We start from the raw sequence: 21720 nt of genomic DNA on the forward strand, positions 1-21720 counted from the left end.
AGTTCTTCATACAGTGCTCACGAGAATTAAATCTGTTAATATATATGAAGCATTGAGAACAGAACGTTGTCTGACATGGAGTAAAGGGTATGTAAGTGTTAGCTCCTCGAGGGAGTGTCTGAGAAGTAGAAGGGTATTTTTAATTCTTACCTCTTTATCCATAATATCAAACTGATTTTCAAAAAAGGAAGTCCCGCCCTCATCAATAGTATGTGTGAGTGTCCTCTCGAAGTGCCACAGGACTAAGGGGGCTTGGATAATGTTGCATACAGCCAAGTTGAAATGAAAAAAGAGAGACTAGTTTTGGCCTCACTGTACATACTGTTAGGTCCGTTATCAAAGGAGCAAGACTGATACAAAGTGAAGGCCAAGCAAAGCTTTATTTCGCGCCAAGCATCCAGAATCAAACCGACCAGTCGGGGCCACCCCTTACAGAGAGGGGCCCCTCGCTGTCCTACAGACTAACTTTTAAAGGGCAAAGGGCATGTGGTTGGGCCGGGCCACACATAGGTGGCCAATGAGATTGCAACACACAGAGAAAGCTGCACAGTCATGCTAGGTCTCACACACGGGTGGCCAATTGAATTACAATTTACCCTATAGTAGCTATTTGAACTAGCCTATCACCTTGGTCAGAATTGGCGCCCAAAAGGCAGGGCCCACACTCCTTGGTAGCTAGGGAGACAGTATGAGCTCTTTACTGATTGGATGTGTCCACCTGGCCTGACCCGCCCTTGTATTTGGGCTTTGTTACCTGGGACTGGTTTCCTAGACTTGCTTTTAAGTAAGTCCCTGGGTGGGGGGCCGGGGGTGGGGGCAGGCTCAGTTTAAGTTTTACTGCATAAACAACAAAATCCCTGTTTAACCGGATGGAATTGCTCTGGCTAAATAGGCCCTTACACATACCATTTTATATGAGGCTGGTTTTTCATGGAGAATTCTCTTGCAGAAGATTCTTGAAAGATTCTCTTCTCTTCCTTCTTCCCTCTGTATAGATATGAGGGTCCTACAGAGGTGTGATTTTCTGTACATAGGAAAAATCAGAGCACAAATACTATGTGATTCCCTTGCTTTGATTACATATATGTATATATTTTTAAAGATTTTATTCATTTATTTGACAGAGAGAGAGCTTGCACATGCACAAGCAGGGGGAGCAACAGTGGGAGAGGGAGAAGCAGGCTGAGCAGGGAGCGAGACTCGAAGCAGAGCCCCATTCCAGGACCCTGGGGTCATGACCTGAGCCAAAGGCAGACACTTCACCAGCTGAGGCACCCAGGGATCCCTGATGATATATATTTACTTGTGGAATACATTTGCAGATCAAATCAGAATGTGAAGATCCGTTGGGGCTATTAAAGCAACAAAAGCTGTCCTCCACCTCTTCTGGCAACCGACAGGCCCTGAGGCTAACCAGCAGGCAGTGTCTCATTTCTAACATTGCTCTCCATTTGAAAAGGTTTTAGAGTGATTTCCGGAGTAAATCACTTTAATTGTCAGTACTGTCTCGGATAACTAAGTATTCCTGGATGACCTGTTTGACACACCTCAGAGCATACTACAACTTTCAACCACCCTAAACATAGTTTTTCCTAGGCTAAATTCTTTCTCCAAACTTGGGATCTTTCTTAGGGACCTCAAACATTCCTCCTTTGGTTTATGGGGTGGACACAGCTGCTTCATCTTGGCTCATTCACTCACGTCACACTGTTATTGAATGTCTGCTGTATACGCCCAGACAGTGCCAGGGATGGGGAATACAATGGTTAGAAAACAAACATGGGCTTCCACGCTCAGGACCTTCCAAGTCTCCAATTAACACGACAACCCAAATAGTGATTGCACACTAACAATTTTTATTTTGCCACAGGTCTGTGATTTGAAAGGGCTCAATGGACAAGGCTCACGTCCACATGGGTCCATGGTCAAAGGAGCGAGACTGATATAAAGTGAAGGTCAAGCAAAGTTTTATTTCACACCAAGCATCAAGAATCAAACTGACCAGCCAGGGCCATCTCTTGCAAAGAGGCAACCTCTCTCTGCCTTACAGACTAGCTTTTAAGGGCTAAGGCCATGTGGTTGGGCCTGGCTAGGCAAAGGTGGCCAATAAGATTGTAACACAGAGAAAGCTTCACAGTCCTGCTAGGTCACACATAAGTGACCAATTGAATTACAATTTACCCTATAGTAGAGATTTAAACTAGCCTATCACCTTGGTCAGAATTGGCGCCCAAAAGGCACCCAAAGGGTGGGGCCTATACTCCTTGGTAGCTAGGGAGACAGTATGCGCCCCCACTGATTGGATGTCTCCACCTGGCCTGACCCACCCTTGTATTTGGGCTTTGTTACCTGGGACTGGTTTCCGGACTTGTTTTTAAGTAAGTCCCCTGGGGAGAGGAGGGTACAGGGGCAGTTTAAGTTTTACTGTATAAACAACAAAGTCATCCAAAGTCATAGTTTAACCGGATGGAATCGCTCTGGCTAAATAGGCCCTTACATTATGAACTGGGGCAGCCCGGCTAAAGGCTGGAAGATCTGTTTCCAAGATGGCGCACTCACATGGCTGGCAAGTTAGTGCAGGCTGTCAGCTTGGAAGTTTGGTCAGAAGCCTCAGTTCCTCTGCACATGTGCCTCTTCACATGGCGTGGACCTTCTGATAGCATATGGCAGAGTTCCAAGAATGAATGTCCCAAAAAAGAGGGCAGAAACTAAATGTTTATGCCCTTATATTCCCCGGTCTCAGAATGTCCATGACATCGCCTCTGTTGTACCCAGTTCATGGAGGAAGTCACGAGACCTGCCTCAGATCAGAGAGAGTGCTCACAGACTTTATCTCTTGATTAAAACCATGTCATAAAATTTTAGGCATGTTTTAAAGCCACTATATTAGGAAAAACGATATACATACGTTCCATTAGAACAAGGAGAGGTGACAGCCATTCCTCTTTCTTGATCGGCCTCGCGTAATGACCTGGTAATGGAAGATTGGGTCACACAAGGATGTAGCTCAATTCCCTTGGGTGGGACAGTTTCTTTTCATATTTTTCCATTATAGACCCATTCCCTGAACTTCGGATTCCCTGTCATCCCCTGATCTCTCCATTTGAATATTTGACAGACATCTCATACTTCACGTGTTCAACGTCAAACTCCAGATGTCTTGCTCCTCCTACAGCCCTCCCCTTCTCATGAAATGACAAGTCTGCACTTCCAGTTACTTAGGCCAAAAATCACAACACACTGGTTATCCGTTTGCCTTATTCCCTCATCTCCTGTAGGTCTTTGATGGAATGTCATCATTTTGATGATGTTGTTCCTGCCCGGCCTGGTTAAAAGTAAACTCCCTTCCTGTCCCCAGCATTTCCTACACCCTGCCCCACATCATTTTTCCCCTTGGCACCATCTTACTTTTATGTGCTTACGGCCCTCCTTTCGTAACAACATAAATTCCATAAAGCCAAGATTTTGTTTCTATCTTGTTCACTAACAAATCCTTAGTGCCTAGAACAGTGTCTCACCCATGACCATTGCTCAGTGACTACTTGTTTGAATAATTGCACAACTGTGGTCCTCACAGTTCGACAATTAGCGCAAAGAAAGGATTGAGGAGGGGGCAGATGGGAGGAAGGGGCATGACTTACCCAAATGTCATATAAACACTGGAGAGTACCAACAGGGCTTGTGTATCTTGTTTTGCTTTCTCAGGATCTAGTCACAGACTAGAGTTTTAAACATTCTTCATCGTATGTAGAATTTCATCAGTTTCCTATGATGGCCTTTGCTTTCATCAGTTTCCTATGGTGGCTTCCTCCACGCGGGCGTGGACACATGGTCTGGTGGAGGAAACAGACTTCTGATCAGTTTGTGTGGCCAAGAACGACCTCTGGATTCCCTGCCTCGTGTTCACTCACCCTTCCAAACCAGAGGGTTTTATCGACGGCCAGCAACCCTTTCACATCAAGGGACAGAGCTCCAACAATAAGAAAAGGAAAGCGATCGTTCCATGAAAATTACACCTATTACTGAAGAATTGTACTTCAGCTTGGAAATTATGATGAAAGCTTCGGCAAATTGCACTGAGAAATACAGATACTTAATAGGACAGAGAAAAATGGCAACCTCAGAGAAATAAGCTCGTTAGGAGCATTCAACCGAAGGCACGTACAGTGTAGACTCTCCAAAGAGCTTCAGGAATTGAGGGAGCAAAATCGTCTGCAAGGAAATGGGTCTAGGAGAGATGAGTTTCTGGAAGCTACACTTTACCAATTTCAGTGTATATTTATAATCATGTCTCGTCTCTCTTGGCTCATTTTAAACTTTGGCTACTCAGGAAAGTTCTGTGTATGTGGAAGCAGATTCTTCTTTGAGCCAAAAGGTGATCCCCAAAACATAGGACTCCCAGAAAACACCTCAGCTCTGTTCCCTGAGCTTTTCCCAACAGAGGCCTATGGATATGCAGGGCCTGGTCCACAGGCACTTATGACACTCTCTAAAGATGTTTCTGGCTAAAGATTTTGTATCTTTTTTTTTTTTTTTTTTAAGATTTTATTATTTATTCGAGAGAAAGAGAGAGAGTATGAGTGAGGGGAGGGGCAGAAGGAGAAGCAGGCTCCACACTGAGCAGAAAGCCAGACACAGGGCTCCCTCCCAGGACCCTGAGATCCTGACCTGAGCCCAAGGCAGACGCTTAACCAACTTAGCCACCCAGGTGTCCTAAGATTTTGTATCTTTATCTCTAAGAGAATAGGAGTGTATTACGCTTGATTTTATGACTGTTTTTTAAAAAATGAATGAAGTTGTCCTGAGGTTCCCAAGCTACCTTTCATTCTAGTTACCAAAATTTTGCCCAAATGTTCGAGATCAAAGACCTAGTAAAGGTAAAGGTACATTAAAGATTTCTTAGAGAGGTCCCTTATTTTACTGAGGCGGTAACCAAGCCCTGTGTCCTGAGGTGACTTACCCACAGAACGTGAGCAGGACTCTGGTCTGTTCTTAACCTCCAGCAATCCCTGAGACCTGTCTTGGGATTTTTTTTTTTTTTTTCCCCTTAAGACTCCATATTAGAGCTTGTAATGCCCTCCCTTAAAGTCTGGGCTCTGCAAACTTCTACCTTATCTCCCTAAAATCCTTCCCAGCTGGCATAGTGCAGAGTGCACCCGCCCCCAAGTGAATTTTCCCAACAGCACTTAGGGAAATCACCAGGAGGCCCATGTCGGAGAGGGTGTCCAAAAGTACCCTTTGGTCTTCCTCCTGGGTATCCCACATGGCATAAGGTGTGTGTCACTTTCCACAATGCTGGACTGCCAAGATCGAATTCATCTTAAATGCCACAGCCACGTTGTATAAATACATTATGTGTTGTTTTCAAATTATATCAGAAAAAGACTAACTTCAAGGTGCTGATAAGGTAAAATAGAAAGTCACCTCTCTAATAGGCCACACAGATATGGGATTTGAAGATTACCCTACAATATCTTCCTGTTCTGAAAGTCCCCACCCCGTCACCGGTAGCATTCACTATGTCACTATGATTTTGTGGGGTCAAGAGAATGCATTACGGGTCCAGTTTTCACTGTGGTGAACAGAAGAGTGTACGACTGGTAAAGGGGCCAAGGAAGCCAGGTTAGGACAGAAAATTTGCCAGAAAAAAAAATTTAAATATCCTTGGGTTTTAATGATTTTATTCTCTAACAGGCAAAACCTCAGGAGCAATCAGGTGATGAGGGAGATACATAACATGGTGGTATTTCTCCCCGCTTCTTTCCAGAAGAAGGTTTAAGGAAGAATTGTGGTATCTTAGCTAAAATAAAGCGGCAGTTTCACCGTGGATTTTAGGGGCCGGGGGTAAGACCCCTGGCCTGTCCCCGCCCTGCATTCTCAGTTTTGCCCTTCAGCCAGGCGTGCCTCTCAGCAGTTACCTAGGCGGATGGGATGCCCGAAAAGCCCCAGGGCCAGGCAGCCCATCACCTCTGCCTGACGATCATTTTCAAGGCTGCAAGTGCTTCTGTGCGGGAGAAACAATTAGAATGTTCTCACGCAAAGGACAGCTGGAGGGAAGTTTTTCTTTTTCCTGTCCTAGACAGTAGGCAGAATCCTAACCTCAGAAAGCTTTGAGGAAAAGAGAAAAAGAAAAAAAGAAAGAAAGAAAAGAAAAGAAAGGAACAGAACACAGATGTTTCCTTTAAAGAAAGGAAAAGCACAGTAGGCAGATAGAAAGGAACCTAGAATGAACGTCTAGAAACGGTTTAGTCTGTTATCAAGCAAACAGCTTTGACACCGGCATTCTCATTGTACCTACATTTTACTAAACTAATTGCAAAGCCAGCCCTGTGTTGTCTGAGCATTTTTTTTTTTTTACTGTTTATGCTAATGGGTTTTGTGGATAGTGGATTAGTTGCATTTTAATGCCCAGAGGCGAAAAGATGAAAATATTTCGAGGATGGGAATGGATGATAAAGCATCCTGCTGCTTGTGGTTTCAGACACAGAACTACGTGATTTTCTGTTTCCGTGTGTGTTGCCTGTGCTGGCTTCCCCATTCTGACAACATCCACAGAGACTTTTCCCAATCCAGTGTCTCCTGCCTGTTATTTTGCTTTATACCATCCTCTAAACTGTTCCTTAAAATTTCCTAAAATTACAGATAAGTCTGGCAAATGTATATGGCTCACTGCACAGACACCTCTATTTAATTTTCCTATGGAAAAGTGGATTAACTTAAGGGAAAGAAAATAACATGACTAATGCAAGAAAAAAATGTTGGTGAAAGATGGCAATGTTTTCAGGAGGATGGAGAGAAGGTTTCTGGGCTTGTAGACCCGCCAAAGGCTTGAAGAATATTTACTCTGGCTTCGCAGGGGCTGAGTCTCTATCTTCGCATGATAAAATGCTGGATCTTACCCACAACCAGTATAAGGTTTCCTGTCTTGAAGCTTGGCGGGCACAAATGGCCTCGTTAGATCCTTTCAGAAAGCAACTCGAGTGTTGCGGACATTCCAAAACTTAATGCAGTAATTATCTGTTCTCAACTACCAGTGTGGAGCCCTTTTAGATTAAATTCAGATGGGCCAGAGGCACAGGTTGCCCCTTCCGGACACAACCCAGTGATTTCTAACCATTTCACTGACAGTGAGGCTCCAGTGGGTTTTTAAACAATGCAGACAACAGACCGCAAAGGGTTTCTTTCCCTTTTTATTTTATTTTATTTTATTTTTTTGAATGAGGAGGGAGTGGTAGGGTAGGGTAAGTAGAGAGATCTTAGAGATGCTACAAATGACTTCTGCAAATAAATCTTTTCCAATCTGAATAGCAAATTGATCCTTGAGCTTTTCATGTTTGGCTTTTTCCTTCTTCTCGTCAATCAAGCACCTAAGAAATTGTTGGATCACTAAGTTGGACACCTGAGACAAAAATAACATGTATCAAGTATATTTCCAAAAGAGAGAGAGAGAGAAGAAGAGAAAAGGAAACCAAGGCACTTCCTGCCAACAAACCTCTATGAGCAGGACAGGTGAACATGAAACTTAGAAAGGTTTTTTCTTGAACTTTCCAAGGAAGAATATCCCAGGAGGGGTTTGTCTATTGTCATGGAGAACACAAAATCACTCTTGGGTTTCCCACCGATTTGGCAAAGAGCAGAGAAGGACGACACTGACCGCAAACCAGTATCTCCCTTAGGTCACTCACATTCCCAGGATGCGCACAGGCGCACGCGCACCACAAACCAGGCTGGGAGCCACACCAACACGAACCCATATGCTAGAAATAGGACGCTTCAAATGAGCCTTTTTGGTTTTTAAAAATTGTTATAAAGAGGGCGCCTGGGTGGCTCAGTGGGTTAAGCCGCTGCCTTCGGCTCAGGTCATGATCTCGGGGTCCTGGGATCGAGTCCCGCATCAGGCTGTCTGCTCAGCAGGAGCCTGCTTCCTCCTCTCTCTCTCTCTGCCTGCCTCTCTGCCTACTCGTGATCTCTGTCAAATAAATAAATAAAATCTTTAAAAAAAAAAAATTGTTATAAAGAAATATTTGTATTTCCTCTGGACCATAAGTTTGAAATAGTCACCAAATGGAAGCATTAAGAAAATCACTAAAACCAGAGGCTAGAATGTGGAATCACCTTGAAATAAATGTCTAGGCTGAACATTATTACCTCCAAGATACAGATTTAGTTTATTGTTCTAAAAGAACGGTATGAACTGAAAAGGATGGTATTAATTTAACTAGATAGTATGCATGGGCACGAGGTGGAGATTTGGGTCATTGATACAAGCCCCTCAGAAGAATATTCTGAGTCCTTAATGCAGAAGGAGCAAGCCACTATTCTGAATCCTGGGCTAAAACACTGACATCTGGCTTTGCAGATCCCGTACCATTAAGAAAAAAGAATCCATCTAAAACAAGCACAGGGCTAGAGAATGAATCTATTCCCCAGGGTTTCCTGTTAGGAGTAGGTCCCTTTCCAGAATTTCGTTTTACCTTTCCTGGAGTGGAGAAGTAAGATTTAATGAGAGGAGAAAGACAGGTAGAATAATGGCACCATCAGCTGGGACACATTATTTTAAACTTGAAACAGTACCATATTCATGATTTTGATAATTTCTGCAGTGATTGTATGGAAGATGTTAACATTCATGGAAGCTGGGTGAAGGGTATATGGAGTGCTCTGTACTATTTTTGAGCCTTTTTGTAAGTCTAAAATTATTTCAAAGTAAAAGGTTAAAACACAGTATTATATGGTACCAGGCTATTAAAAGATGTTAGCAGAGATGTACAAAAGTCCCGAGTCTATGTGACTTTGTCTCTTTTTTGGATAATGATCAAGTTAATCCTTGTGGCCATTGCCATGGTTTATAGAAAGTTAAATACTTTCTTGGGGACTCTGCAGCTCCTGACAGTGAAAACCTCAAGGTGCGCCAATTTGAATCAATTTAAATGGAAATGACACAAAACATAAACTAAGGTAGAACCAGCTCATTGAAAACCATGAAATTCACCAGATAACCCAGAGGCTGTGAAAGACCAAATAGTTTATTAGTAGTCTTGTGGGGGGAAATAAATTTGGCTCCGTATGGAAGGAATGGATACTTTTCACGGTCTTGCAATTTGCTTCTTCCCTATACCCCCTTCAATACACTGATTCTGAACTTGCGTTAGTGTTCACCATCTCCACGACACGGCAGTAAGGCTAAACAATTTGCATGGAGTATTTTAACATCTACTTTTTAATCTTCTGTACTATTACTCTTTTATCATCTCTATAATGGTATTATTTTATCTTTTACTATTTGATTTTTAAAATTAAAAAAATCAAGAACTTTATTTTTTAAGAAAACAACTACATTTTATTTTAAAATATGCTTATACAGACATACCATTCCCTTGGCATTCTCAATCTTCAAATTATTAAAAGTACATGCTGGGGTGCCTGGGTGGGGCCGTCAGTCCAGCGTCCGACTCTTGGTTTTGGATAAGGTCATGATCTCCAGGTCATGAGACCAGGCCCCGAATCAGGCTCCAAGCTGAGCACAGAGTCTGCTTAAGACTCTCTCTCGCTCTTTCTCTCTGTCCCTTCCCTCTACCTGCCCTCATGCTCTCTCTCTCTAAGATAAAAGAATCTTAAAAAAAAAAAAAAAAGTGCATGTTTTATTGCCCAAAATTGTGGCACCAAACGTCCCCCAGGGATAAGAAAAGAGGTAAGTGCAGAAGTTAGGAAAAAAAACCCAAAAATGTCCTTGAACCCTTGAAACAGCCTTAGGCTACCAACGAGTTAAGTGGATAAGTGAATGAAATTTCAGACGTTGTGCCACAAGGAGGCACTCCGAAGGCAACGGGAAGAGGAAGCGGAGACAAAACCACGGGTCTGGTCCAGACTTGAAAACAATTGACAAGGGCGCCTGGGTGGCTCAGTGGGTTAAGCCGCTGCCTTCGGCTCAGGTCATGATCTCAGGGTCCTGGGATCGAGTCCCGCATTGGGCTCTCTGCTCGGCAGGGAGCCTGTTTCCTCCTCTCTCTCTCTCTGCCTGCCTCTCTGCCTACTTGTGATCTCTCTCTATCAAATAAATAAATAAAATCTTTAAAAAAAAAAAAAAAATTGACGAGACCTTCTGGGACAACATGAGCCAATGGATGAAATAAAAAGTGGAGAAACGGTCAGCCAAATATTTGCAAAATTGGGGTTTTTAGTCTCTTGAATATTCTGCATAATTAACCTTAATCAGATTTGGATTACCACTTAAAAAAAAAAAAAGAGATCAACAACATTTAATTTTTATTGAATTAAATTTGGTCTTTGTTTAGGTACTTAATAGAACACTGAGATCTTCCAATGCTTTTATGTGATTCGTTTTCTCACGTAACAAGTATTTATTGGACACTCACCATGTTCCAGGTACTGAGGATAGAACAGTTGACGAAATAGACAAGATGCGTGCCCGTTTGGAGTTGACGTTCTAGTGTCAATGTGGTAAATGTCAGCTACCACACAGATGTTCAGAGACGTGGTTCTTAATATTTTTTTAAATTGATAGACCACGGAGACTGTGTTGGAACTGTGAGTCTTCTCCCTGTAATTGATTAATTAATTGAAAAATTTATGAACATATACATATAACTTAGTGTCTGTCTATACCAATTCAATGTCAACTGTGACTATTGTTGCCACATGACTTTAGAGTTTCTGCTCTGTTTTTTGGGTGTTTTTTTAAGATTTTATTCATTTATTTGACAGAGCAAGAGAGGGAACACAAGCAGGGGGCAGTTGGAGAGGGAGAAGCAGGCTCCTGCTCAGCAGGGAGCCTGGACACAGGGCTCCATCCCAGGACCTTGAGATCACGACCTGAGCCAAAGGCAGATGCTTAATGACTGAGCCACCCAGGCATCTGTCTGCTTTGGTTTTTGAACTTTTGGTTTTATGGATTTATTTGAACAAAAAACAGATAAAAATTGGCCTATATTATCTAATTCCAGATTATTTCACTTTAATTTTTTTTAAAAAAAGATTTATCTCTTTATGTTAGAGAGAAAGACAGGGCAAGAGGGTGAGAGGGAGAGAGTCTTTGAGCAGACCCGCTCCTGAGCTCGGGGCCTAACACAGGGCTCCATCCCAGAACCCCCAGATCATAACCTGAGCCGAAAGCAAGAGTTGGACACCTACCGACTGAGCCACCCAGGCCCCCCATAATTCCAGATTGTTTTGAAGAACCACGAAGCTACCTTCCGGAATGATAATGTTTACATGTGATATATGACAGAAATCCCCTGGCCTTTGTTTCCTTTGAGTCATATTGTTGGATCATTGGGCATATCCTGTTGATTGTCTATGCCTTGGGTTAAATTTTATTCTGATACACAAAGTCGTGCTTTTTAACAGGAAATGATTATGAATTGCTGTCTGCAGCCAAACGAAAAAAAAAAAAAAGCATCATTAAGTTATTTAGCTTTTAGGGGAGCCACGGTTAGAAGGCATATCTTTAAGTGACTAAATATATCCTTTTTTAGCATAAAAAATTTAGGGCAGGCAACATTCCAATGAAAGGATAATTAAGAAACACCCTTGGTTGCTGAGTTGTTTTGTCATGAAATTAGGCACTCGGATTATTATAACCCAGGAAAGAGTAATATATTTACCCCTAAATCAAATTTATTCACTATTAAAAATTCATTTGCATTTTAAAGTTATATAAAAAAATATAAAAAATATAAAAAACAAAAAAACCTGGTGATCTTTCCATAGATTATGTAACTTAATTCTGAATCAGGTTGTCCAGATGAGACCATAGATCAGTCCTAGATGCCAAGGGAAGGAGATGACGTGAAGATCTCCAAAGATTAAGTTACTGAATTTTAAAATCTCCAAATCACCTTTTACCGCAGTAACTGCGAGCAAATATTTTGTTGTGCTCAACACAAAATGGCGCTGCAAAAATAGTTAACCAGCTCAGGCTCCACGTCTCTGTGGGATCGCCAACAACAAAGCTCCTATTACCTGGGTCAGGGTTTGAACAGAGCAGGTCAGGCAGGCAATGCGGACTACTCTCCCCGTGTCTTTAACTCCAAGTAGTGTCTGGACAGTGGCGGTCACAAAAAGAAAGAAAAGAAGAAAACTCAGAAGAAAGGAAGGTAAGGAAGAAGGGAGGGTGCTTTTTTTTTTTTTTTAAGATTTATTTATTTATTTGACAGAGAGAGATCACAAGTAGACAGAGAGGCAGGCAGAGAGAGGAAGGGAAGCAGGCTCCCTGCTGAGCAGAGAGCCCGATGTGGGGCTCGAACCCAGGACCCTGAGATCATGACCTGAGCCAAAGGCAGAGGCTTTAACCCACTGACGCACCCAGGCGCCCCACTTGATCTATATATACTGTAGATTATAACTTCTTCCCTCCTGAATAAGGAAAGCAAGTAACTGGCCCACTAAACTGGGAATTCCATTACTTTTATCAAAATTGTCACTTTAGGGACGCCTGGGTGGCTCAGTGGGTTAAGCAGCTGCCTTCGGCTCAGGTCATGATCCCAGCGTCCTGGGATCGAGTCCCACATCGGGCTCCTTGCTTGGCGGGGAGCCTGCTTCTCCCTCTGCCTCTGCCTGCCACTCTGTCTGCCTGTGCTCGCTCTCGCTTCTCTCTCTATGACAAATAAATAAGTAAAATCTTTAAAAAAAAAATTGTCACTTTAATTTATTATCTCTATAAACCAAACTAAGTCCTTTCATGCCATTGTTTAGAAACGTCCTGACAGGTGATCTATTACATTCCTCATTAGACATCGTGGCCCTTTTTTTGTAGCCCAGGTTCTTTGACTTGGATCGATCATTCAGCTCTTAGGATTCCTCACAGATGCAATGCCAGACTCTTTTGTTTGATCAAATTGTGAGGAGTTAATGACTTCACCAAACTGTATTCTTGACCCACGCTTCCCAGAGCACACAGACCTTTTAAATGAATAATATTTTCATACTTGGAGAAAAATACAATAGAGTTTTAAAAATATTTGCGTTCTTTCCTGGTTGTCCTAGCTGAAAGCTCTTTTCATCCTCCACAGCAGTTTTAAAGGAAACAAGCAAGTATAAATCACCTGCCTGACGGTACTTAACCTTCACACACTTGGGTGGACTATAGGCGATGGCCTTACATTTCCGCCAAAGGGGCTAGTGAATAATCACCCAGTTCAAGAGAGCCCCATGAGCAAACCCTGCTGAGGGACCTTGACTAAGCCTTACTTTTTGGTTCCAGATTCTCTCTCTCAAGTAGAGAAAGTAAACTTCCAGGACTTTTTGGAGAAAGAAGCAGAGGGGTGAACAGGCAGAAGCACAGAACGTCTGTCGGTCGAGGCCATTAGAGACAGGAAGTTAAAGATCAAAGGGGGTTGCCTACCGGCAAGCTGGAGTCAGGCACAATGCTGAGGTTCCAGAATATGTTTTCCCAGCCTTGGATGGGATACATGAAAGGCTGTTGAAAAGATCAAGTTCTATAGGCAAGGTAAATGTAAATTCTAATGGTGACTTATTGTTCATGTGAAATGTAAATTATGAACTCAGCAGGATAATACTGTTTTTCAACATAGAGTTATCTATCTTGCTTTAAAATAGGAAAAAAAGAAAAAACCAAGTTATCATGGCTGTACTGGTTAAAAACAGGGTTTTCGGGTGCCTGGGTGGCATAGTTGGTTGAATGTGGACTCTTGCTTTGGGCTCAAGTCATGATCTCCGAGCTGTGAGACGCAACCCCCCTTGCGGCTCTGCGTGGAGTCTGCTTGGGATTTTCTCTCTCTGCCCCTCCCCCCACTCATGCTCAGTCTCTAATAAATCTTTTTTTTTTAATTAAAAAAATGAAAACAGGGTTTCTCAAGCAGCGCTATGGATATATGGGACCAGTTAAGTTTTCACTGGAAGTACTGTTCTGTGCATTGTAGCATGCTTAGCAGTGTCCCTAGCCTGTACCCACTGGGGGCGGCTAGCACCCCCTCCTTAGTCATGGCAATAAAAAATGTCTCTACACATTGGCAGATGTCCCCTGGAGGGCATAATTGTCCCTGGTTGAAACCGCTGATTTTTCTTTGGATTTAAAGATAAAGATAAGGTTGGGGCACCTAGGTGGCTCAGTGGGTTAAGCCTCTGCCTTCGGCTCAGGTCATGATCTCAGGGTCCTGGGATCGAGCCCCGCATGGGGCTCTCTGTGCAGCAGGGAGCCTGCTTCCCGCCTCTCTCTCTCTGCCTGCCTCTGCCTACTTGTGATCTCTCTCTCTGTCAAATAAATATAACAAAATCTTTAAAAAAAAAAAAAAGATAAAGATAAGGTTTATGATATTTTAAAAAGCACCTATAGTTTTTGTGTGAAAACTCTCCAGTTCAAATTTTTGAAGCTTTGGCTGGGTTCCTGAAGGACATCTAAAGCTTCTCTTTTGAGAGCAATCACTTTAAGAGAGACTTCCAAATGTCTGGGGGTGTGGTCCTGACCTGAGGCTGGAAAGTTCCAAGAAGAAGACTGTTCCTTGGGGGCAGGGATTATCATTTCCTGCCCGTCTTACCTACCTGCTCCTTGTCTAGAGCTAACACCCTGAATGCTCTCAGTAACTGTTATATGGGCGGGTGGATGGATGGATGGAAAAGTAAAATAAGAGAGAAATTGAGCTAGGGAGATATGGATTTATCTTCTTTGGTTGTCTCTAGGTATATAGGTCTCCTTTACGTACACTAGTGTTGGTTCCCCCCAAAATTGGGTACCCCAATAATGGGTCCGTGATTAAAGGAGCGAGACTGATACAAAGTGAAGGTCAAGCAAAGCTTTATTTCGCGCCAAGCATCAGGAATCAGACCGACCGTCAAACAGACCGGTTGGGGCCGCCCCTACAGAGAGGACGACCCCTCCCTGCTTTCAGACTGACTTTTATACAGCAAAGGCCATGTGGTTGGGCTTGGCCACACACAGGTGCCAATGAAATTGTAACACACACAGGAAACTCCACAGTGATGGTAGGCGACCAATTGAATTACAATTTACCCTAATAGACATTTGAACCAGCCTATCACCTAGTTCAGGATTGGCGCCAAAAGGCTCCCAAAGGGTGGGGCCCCATACTCCTTGGTAGCTAGGAGACAGAGTTCGCCCCCACTGATTGAATACCACCACCTGGCCTGACTCACCCTTGTACTTGGACTTTGTTACATGGGACTGGTTTCCCGGACTTGCTTTTAAATAAGTTCCCCTGGCAGGGGTGGGGGGAGGGGCAAGGTCAATTTAAGCTTTACAGCAAAATGGCAGTTCAACCAGGGTCGGGCTGCTCTGGCTGAATAGGCCCTAATACTAGGCTACTGCAAAGAGCATCTTATGATGAAGGAAAGAAACTAAATGTGTTCGACTCTATAAGAAATCCCACTTAGCTTTCCAAGGGGAGGACCAGAAACCCAGTGTGATACTTTGGGTCTCTTATCCATTCTGCAATAAATAATGCTGGTAGGTCGAGAATTAAATCAGTCATGCCCTATTCTGGGGAAGCCAGTGCACATCAGTAGGCAACATGATACATCCGTGTGTGAGACCCTCCTCTATGACCTGCGTTATCTGTTCCTTCCTTCTACCCTTTTGGGGACAAAGAGCTTTAAAGTGGGTCAGCAGCAGGTCTAATAAAGATGCAAGCTTCTCAGGGAAAGCTCTCAGCTCAAGCTACACTTGACGTTCCAGGGCTGCCTGAGGTCTATGAATGCAAATTCCTTTTCCACAGCAGTAATTTAATATGCCATCTTCTGTTGTGGCTGGCCAAGTTTGCCTAAATTACCCCTTCTGTGATGCTGAAACTTGACCTTGCACATTGGTTTTTGGAAAATTCTTTTTGTAGTCTGAGTTGGTTTCCAGTTTGAAGATACTGCCTTTATATTATATAAATATACAAACTTTTGACAAAATAACCTCAGTCTCAGTGGGCTCCAACTTTTCTAAAAGAACAAAGTTGGGGCCTGTAGGAGGCTGGGGATGGACAGTTCTTAATGTTTCAATTTTGTGGAAGGTGTTTTTTTTTTTACTGCTACAGAAGTAAGCAGAATATCCCCGCTGGTCCCAATTACCATGGCCCCTTCATTACTGGACCCTGCCAGGACCCCATCTCTTCAGCGGGGAAAATGGCTTGTTCACAAAGCCATTCACAGCAGGACAATTTGGCTCCCATGGATAGATGTACCACAGGGATCTTCTGCTTCCTGGAAATCACTCTATAACTCAGGGAAGAGATTGCTCTGGACTTTTAAATGGCACCCTGCATTCAGAAGGGTAAAAACGGACAAGGAGCTAATCACCCCTTTTAAGGATCAAAATTGAGCACCAAGGCAGAAATGACCAAAAAAAAAAAAAAAAGAAGAAGAAGAAGAAGAAAGCTTTAGAGCACTGAGACTGTAAAGAAAAAGAACTTAAACATCTAATAGTCTTGCTTTCCAATTCTGTGCAGAAACCCAGGGCTTTGTGACCCCTCTGTGCCTCAAATCCTCTTGATATGTGGTGCCCCAAAGCTCAAGGATGAGTAGGACCAGAAGGAAATCAGTCCCTGATCCTCAAAGATTGAAAACCCAGATGTGGAGTGGGAGGGAAATAAGAAATGTTCAGAAATAACAACAAGAGGCAGAATACGATGGCGTGAATGTCCAGATGGCTCTACGGTCTGGTAGATTGAGAAAACACTCCTTGTGTGAGGAATGAAGAAAGACTTCATGGCCTTTGAAATGGGTCTTGAAGAATGTATTGAATTTGCACAAGAAGACGTGAATGTGTGCGTAGGAGAAGAAGGGCTGTATTTCATGTGACACAGGAAACGAGCGCGGTACAACAATGGAAACGTGCTCAGGAACGGGAAAGAGAACAGGAAGAAGTCCATTTCATACTTGGAGGTCACATCATTCAAGGTCCATTCAGGTGCAAGAAATCACATTAGCGGCTTAACAGAGAGAAGTTATTGTAAAGAGTGGTTAACTAATATAAAATTCTGAACTAAGTAAGTGGAAAGGCAGGGCTGTGCTGAACCATATGACACCCGAGGCAAACGGAAAAATTGTGCACCCCTGTATCCTATTTTATGTATTCTTTAAATAACAAATTCTTCTAGAACATTAAAGTAGTTGAAAAATACATTGAAAAAATCAAAAGTAGATGTATTAAAATTCATAATGTTGTTTTAAAGTTAAATATTTAGGGGTGCCTGGGTGGCTCAGTCCTTAAGTGTCTCTGCCTTCGGCTCAGGTCATGATCCCGGGGTCCTGGGATCGAGCCCCGCATCGGGCTCTCTGCTCATCAGGGAGCCTGCTTCCTCCTCTCTCTCTGCCTGCCTCTCCGCCTACTTGTGATCTCTGCCTGTCAAATAAATAAATAAAATCTTAAAAAAATAAAAAAATAAAAAAATAAATAAAGCCAGTGGAACAGTTTTCTTTTTGCCTCAGGCTATAATGTACCTCCCCCTAGCACCCGTCTATAGAGTTTTGATATTTTCTTCATCGTAGTTTTTTTGCATTTAATATTTATTTTTTTTAAATGTTGCATTAGGAAATAATTTATCTGGATTCCTAACTATTTTGGTGATCCCTTGAATTTTGTATATCTAAGGCAAACACTGCACTGACCTCACCCTAGTCCCTGCCCTGTGAAAAGGTAAGCTGAGAATCCTAAGGAATTACAGCCAAAGTGAAGAGGCTGGCTCACAGGGGCAGACAGCCAGAAGGAAGCACCCAGAAAACATAGAAGGGACAGTCCCTTTTTTCTTCCTCTCACACAGCAATCTCCCTCTATTGCCCCCTATAGGTCAAGTCTAACAAGGAACTTGGCAGCAAAGTAGAAAAGCTGGTTTTTAAGTCCTGACCCCAGCATCACAAAACAAACTGTAGAAGGGTGAGTTTGGGGGGGGGGGGTACCTGGGTGGCTCAGTTAGTTAAGGGTCTAATTCTTGATTTCTGTTCAGGTCATGATTTTAGAATTGTGGGGTTGAGCCCTGCGTCTGGCTCCGGGCTTAGCAGGAAAATCTCTCCCTCTCTCTCTCTGCCCCTCCCTCCCCCCTTTAAAATAATAAATAAATAACCGGCAAATGGGTGATTTCTCCTGAGTTAGATATGGAAGGACAAGTGGGATAATAATAGTAATTTTTCAAGCATCCCACTAAGCTCTTTACAATGCCACACAGTTAATACATCAAAGTGTCCTGAATCCAAACCTACTTCAGTCTCACCCCAGTGCCCATGCTCTCAACTGCTATGCCATGGATGGAGAGGGAGAGGACAATCTAGGCAAAGGAGAGCAGAACAGACCAAGACAAAGAGTCGAAAACTAACATGGTATGTGATGGAAACAAGCAGTCCGGTGTTATCGTAAGTAACGTTATAGAACATCTGTTATGTGCCAGTCCCTTTACTGAGGGTTTTATAACAATTAGTTCACTTTTTATTCTAAGTGCTTTTTATTTCCACTTTACAGATGGGAATATATTCTAAGTTATAGAATATATTAATTAAAGTTACTCAAGCATTAATTAAAGGGGCACTCAGTGCACCCAGGAGACAAACAGAATGCAAGTACAGACGCTTAGATTCTAGAGCCCTTGCTCGTGGTCGCAAGCCATACTGCCGCCCACAGAACAGAAGATAAACATGAGTCCAGAGATATGTAAAAGCCAGGTCATGGAGGCCATCCTGAGGTTCATGGAGTTCATTCTCTGAACGAAGAGAGACTGCTAAAACATTTTCTTTTCCTTTTTTTTTTTTTTTTTAAAGATTATTTATTTATTTATTTGAGAGCAAGAGAAAGAGAGAGAGCATGAGAAGGGGGAGGGTCAGAGGGAGAAGCAGACTCCCTGCTGAGCAGCAAGCCAGATGCAGGACTCAATCCCAGGACTCCAGGATCATAAACTGAGCTGAAGGCAGTCACTTAACCAACTGAGCCACCCTGGCACCCCTGCTAAAGCATTTTAAATCACATCCACTTTTTTGTACTTTTTTTTGTTTGTTTCAGTAAGTTCCACACCCAGCACAGGGTCCAATGTAGGGCTTGAACTCATGACCCCGAGATCAAGACCTGAACTGAGATCAAGAGGTGTCACTCAACCAGCAGAGCCACCCAGGCATCCCAAGCAGCATCAGTTTTGTATTTGGGATAGATCACTGGATTGAGTCCAGTTGGAGGATGGATTTAAAAAACAGACACAGGAATTGGAGAAACAAATTAAGAAGTTATTGCAATGGGGCCACCTGAGTGGCACAGTGGGTTAAGCCTCTGCCTTCGGCTCAGTCATGGTCTCAGGGTCCTGGGATCAAGCCCCGCATCAGGCTCTCTGCACAGCAGAGATCCTACTTGTGATCTCCGTCTGTCAAATAAATAAATAAAATCTTAAAAAAAAAAAAGAAGAAGTTATTGCAATGATTCTTTGAAGAATGCATGGAGTTTTGATAGTAAAAGTTGAGAATAGGGAACATAGTTAAGAGGCTAGAGATATTTATGACACTAATGATTACATATAGATGATGAATAACAGGGAAGATTAATGAATTAGGAGGCTTTTTTGGATGCCAAATACATGAACATGCCATCCATTGCTAGAAATACTAGAAAAGGACCATCTAGTACAGTAGAATAGTTACTTTCGACATTTGAGTTTTCTGGAACTTTGAGCAGATGTGGAAGTAAAAGGTAAGCCAAGTCCATATTTTCTTGGCTACTCAATGCCAGCTAAGGAATTTTAACTCAATTTTATTGAAAACAAAGACCTCAATTTTTTCTTTCCTTAGTAAAATGTTATGACCACAACTGCACTAAAAGAACTCAACTTGCTCCTCCTTTGGTAGAAACTCGTGGTAACTCGGGTCTCCAAAACACATTCCCTAAAAGAAATGTATCTAATCTTAAATATGTTTCAACATTGAGCTAGTGAGTACCAAGCCATTAAGAACTGGATTAGTACTGTGCAGTATCTGATATTTTACCTGACTTTCCAGCCAACATGTTACCCTACCACAAAATCACAGGTGCCGGCAAAAGCCACAAGACTCTGAGTCAGAGACAAAGGATTCTATTATTTAGAGGAATTGCAATAGCCAGAGTCCAGATTCGTGCGGGGTGTCCTGAGACCCAGTCCCCACAGGAAGGTGAAGAGAGACGGAAAATGCCTATATAAGCGATGCAGTGTGTTAAAGGAGAAGAACCCCAAACAAAAGGAGCCCATCTAATTTGCAATAAGCATTTAGTAAACTTGCTCCTTTGCTCTAGAGAGAGCTATTTGTTTTATCTTTCCCAGCTAAACAAACCTTCCTTTTGTTCTGGAGGGAGACACTCCCTCCAAGATAAATATTCTTAAAAAGATAGCCTGGAGATAGCCTGGAGAAAAGGCGGCTCCGATCCCAAGACAGGTATCCCTGTGAGATCTGTGAAGATGAATCTTTCAACAGTTAAATTTTTTTTTTTTTTCAGTTTTCGAGTGACTATATGGAACTCTCGGCGTTGGCTTGGCAAGTGTATGCCACAAAGGTTTCGAAAGCATAAAACATACGGAGACAAAGTTAAGGTGGCCGGACAGATAGAATGAGTCGTAACAGCTAACACAAACAAACTGGCTAGATCAAACTCACTGGGAAATGGAGAGGCATCCACAAATACAGATTCCAGAAAACCAACTTCGTAGTGAGGAACAGGGCGCCAAGAACAGGCTCCAAAACAGATGCCATTCATCTCCAGAAGGAAGAACAAAAGAATTTGAGGGGGGTTCGCTTCACTCACTTGCTGGGGCTGACATTTGCAGTTCTGTCTGCTGCAGAAGAATATACCAGAAATTGGCGACCAGTGATTCATATCCTGGCTGCAAAGATAGTACAGTAAAGAGCCAGGGATTAGAACGGGTTTTAATGAGAGCTAATAATCCCATCTCGTGTTCACACTTGACTGTCTGAAAGAGTTTTTACGGATGTCATTTTATATGCTTTCAATCAGGCGGAGATTGACTTAATAAGAGAATACAAGAGGCTTACAGGAAGCTGAGAGGGAAAAGAAGTTCCTTCCTCCCCCCTTCCCCCACTTAGAAAGCCACAAACTTGTACTGGAAATGATGTTGCTAGGCAACCTCCAACTTCTATAGGCTTTGGGACTAAATGTTCTTGCTCTCTAGTAGAAAGAAATATCAGACCGAAGGCACAGGACACAGAAGAATGATTTGCTTGTTGATGGTGGTGAACTTGCCTACACCACGAGGGTCACTGATCATTGGGTTAACTCCAAGGAAAATCATGGATCTAAAGCAGGCCTCACACAAATCAAATTTTGGAGGTTTTTATTTTTTCTTAAAGCTTATCTAGACAGCTGTAGAATTTATTTTGCCTTTCAGAAATTATCAACCAGTCAAACATAATTACACACAGCCTCTGGAGAAACTCGTGTGGCAGTGTTGAAGTGGTCCAGGACAAAAGAGTTCAGATCCCTTTCATGCTACCCAATTTTTTTTTTTTTTTTATTACTGAAGAGAAGAACAGGGAAACAAAAGGTCAAGGCTCTCTGGGCCATGCATTATTTAAGAAAATAAGATGAGTGAATATTAAAACACCTCAAAACTCCTTCCACAAATCAGCCCAGCTACATGATTTTTTTTTTTTCCCAGTAATATTCACCAGCATATGTGCAGTCAAGGAAAAAGAGGATGTTTTTCTAGGGCTGTTGATTTACTAAATTAGCTGTCCTGGATGGAGAGAGGGATAAGTCATTTGGGTGTAGATTCAAAGGAA

At 42.7% G+C, this 21720-nt stretch overlaps 1 long non-coding RNA gene across 3 annotated transcripts; it reads right to left on the reverse strand.

The window, feature by feature from the left end:
• Positions 1-806: 806 nt before the first annotated feature.
• On the reverse strand, positions 807-20960 carry LOC123393392. Of its 3 annotated transcripts, none has more exons than XR_006608164.1 (5): positions 20578-20960; positions 10377-10561; positions 3642-3833; positions 2909-2971; positions 807-1024 (listed from the first exon to the last, which is right to left on the reverse strand). It is a non-coding gene; the product is annotated as an uncharacterized LOC123393392 (long non-coding RNA). The 3 variants fall into 3 exon arrangements; XR_006608165.1 differs by lacking the exon at positions 807-1024 and adding an exon at positions 2393-2797 and having other exon boundaries at positions 20726-20960; XR_006608163.1 differs by lacking the exon at positions 807-1024 and adding an exon at positions 2393-2797.
• Between the last annotated feature and the right edge of the window lie 760 nt (positions 20961-21720).

The sequence above is a fragment of the Mustela putorius genome, unplaced genomic scaffold (assembly GCF_011764305.1).
Source record: "Mustela putorius furo isolate JIRA1106 unplaced genomic scaffold, ASM1176430v1.1 tig00000832_pilon_pilon_pilon, whole genome shotgun sequence".
Lineage (NCBI taxonomy): Eukaryota > Metazoa > Chordata > Mammalia > Carnivora > Mustelidae > Mustela > Mustela putorius.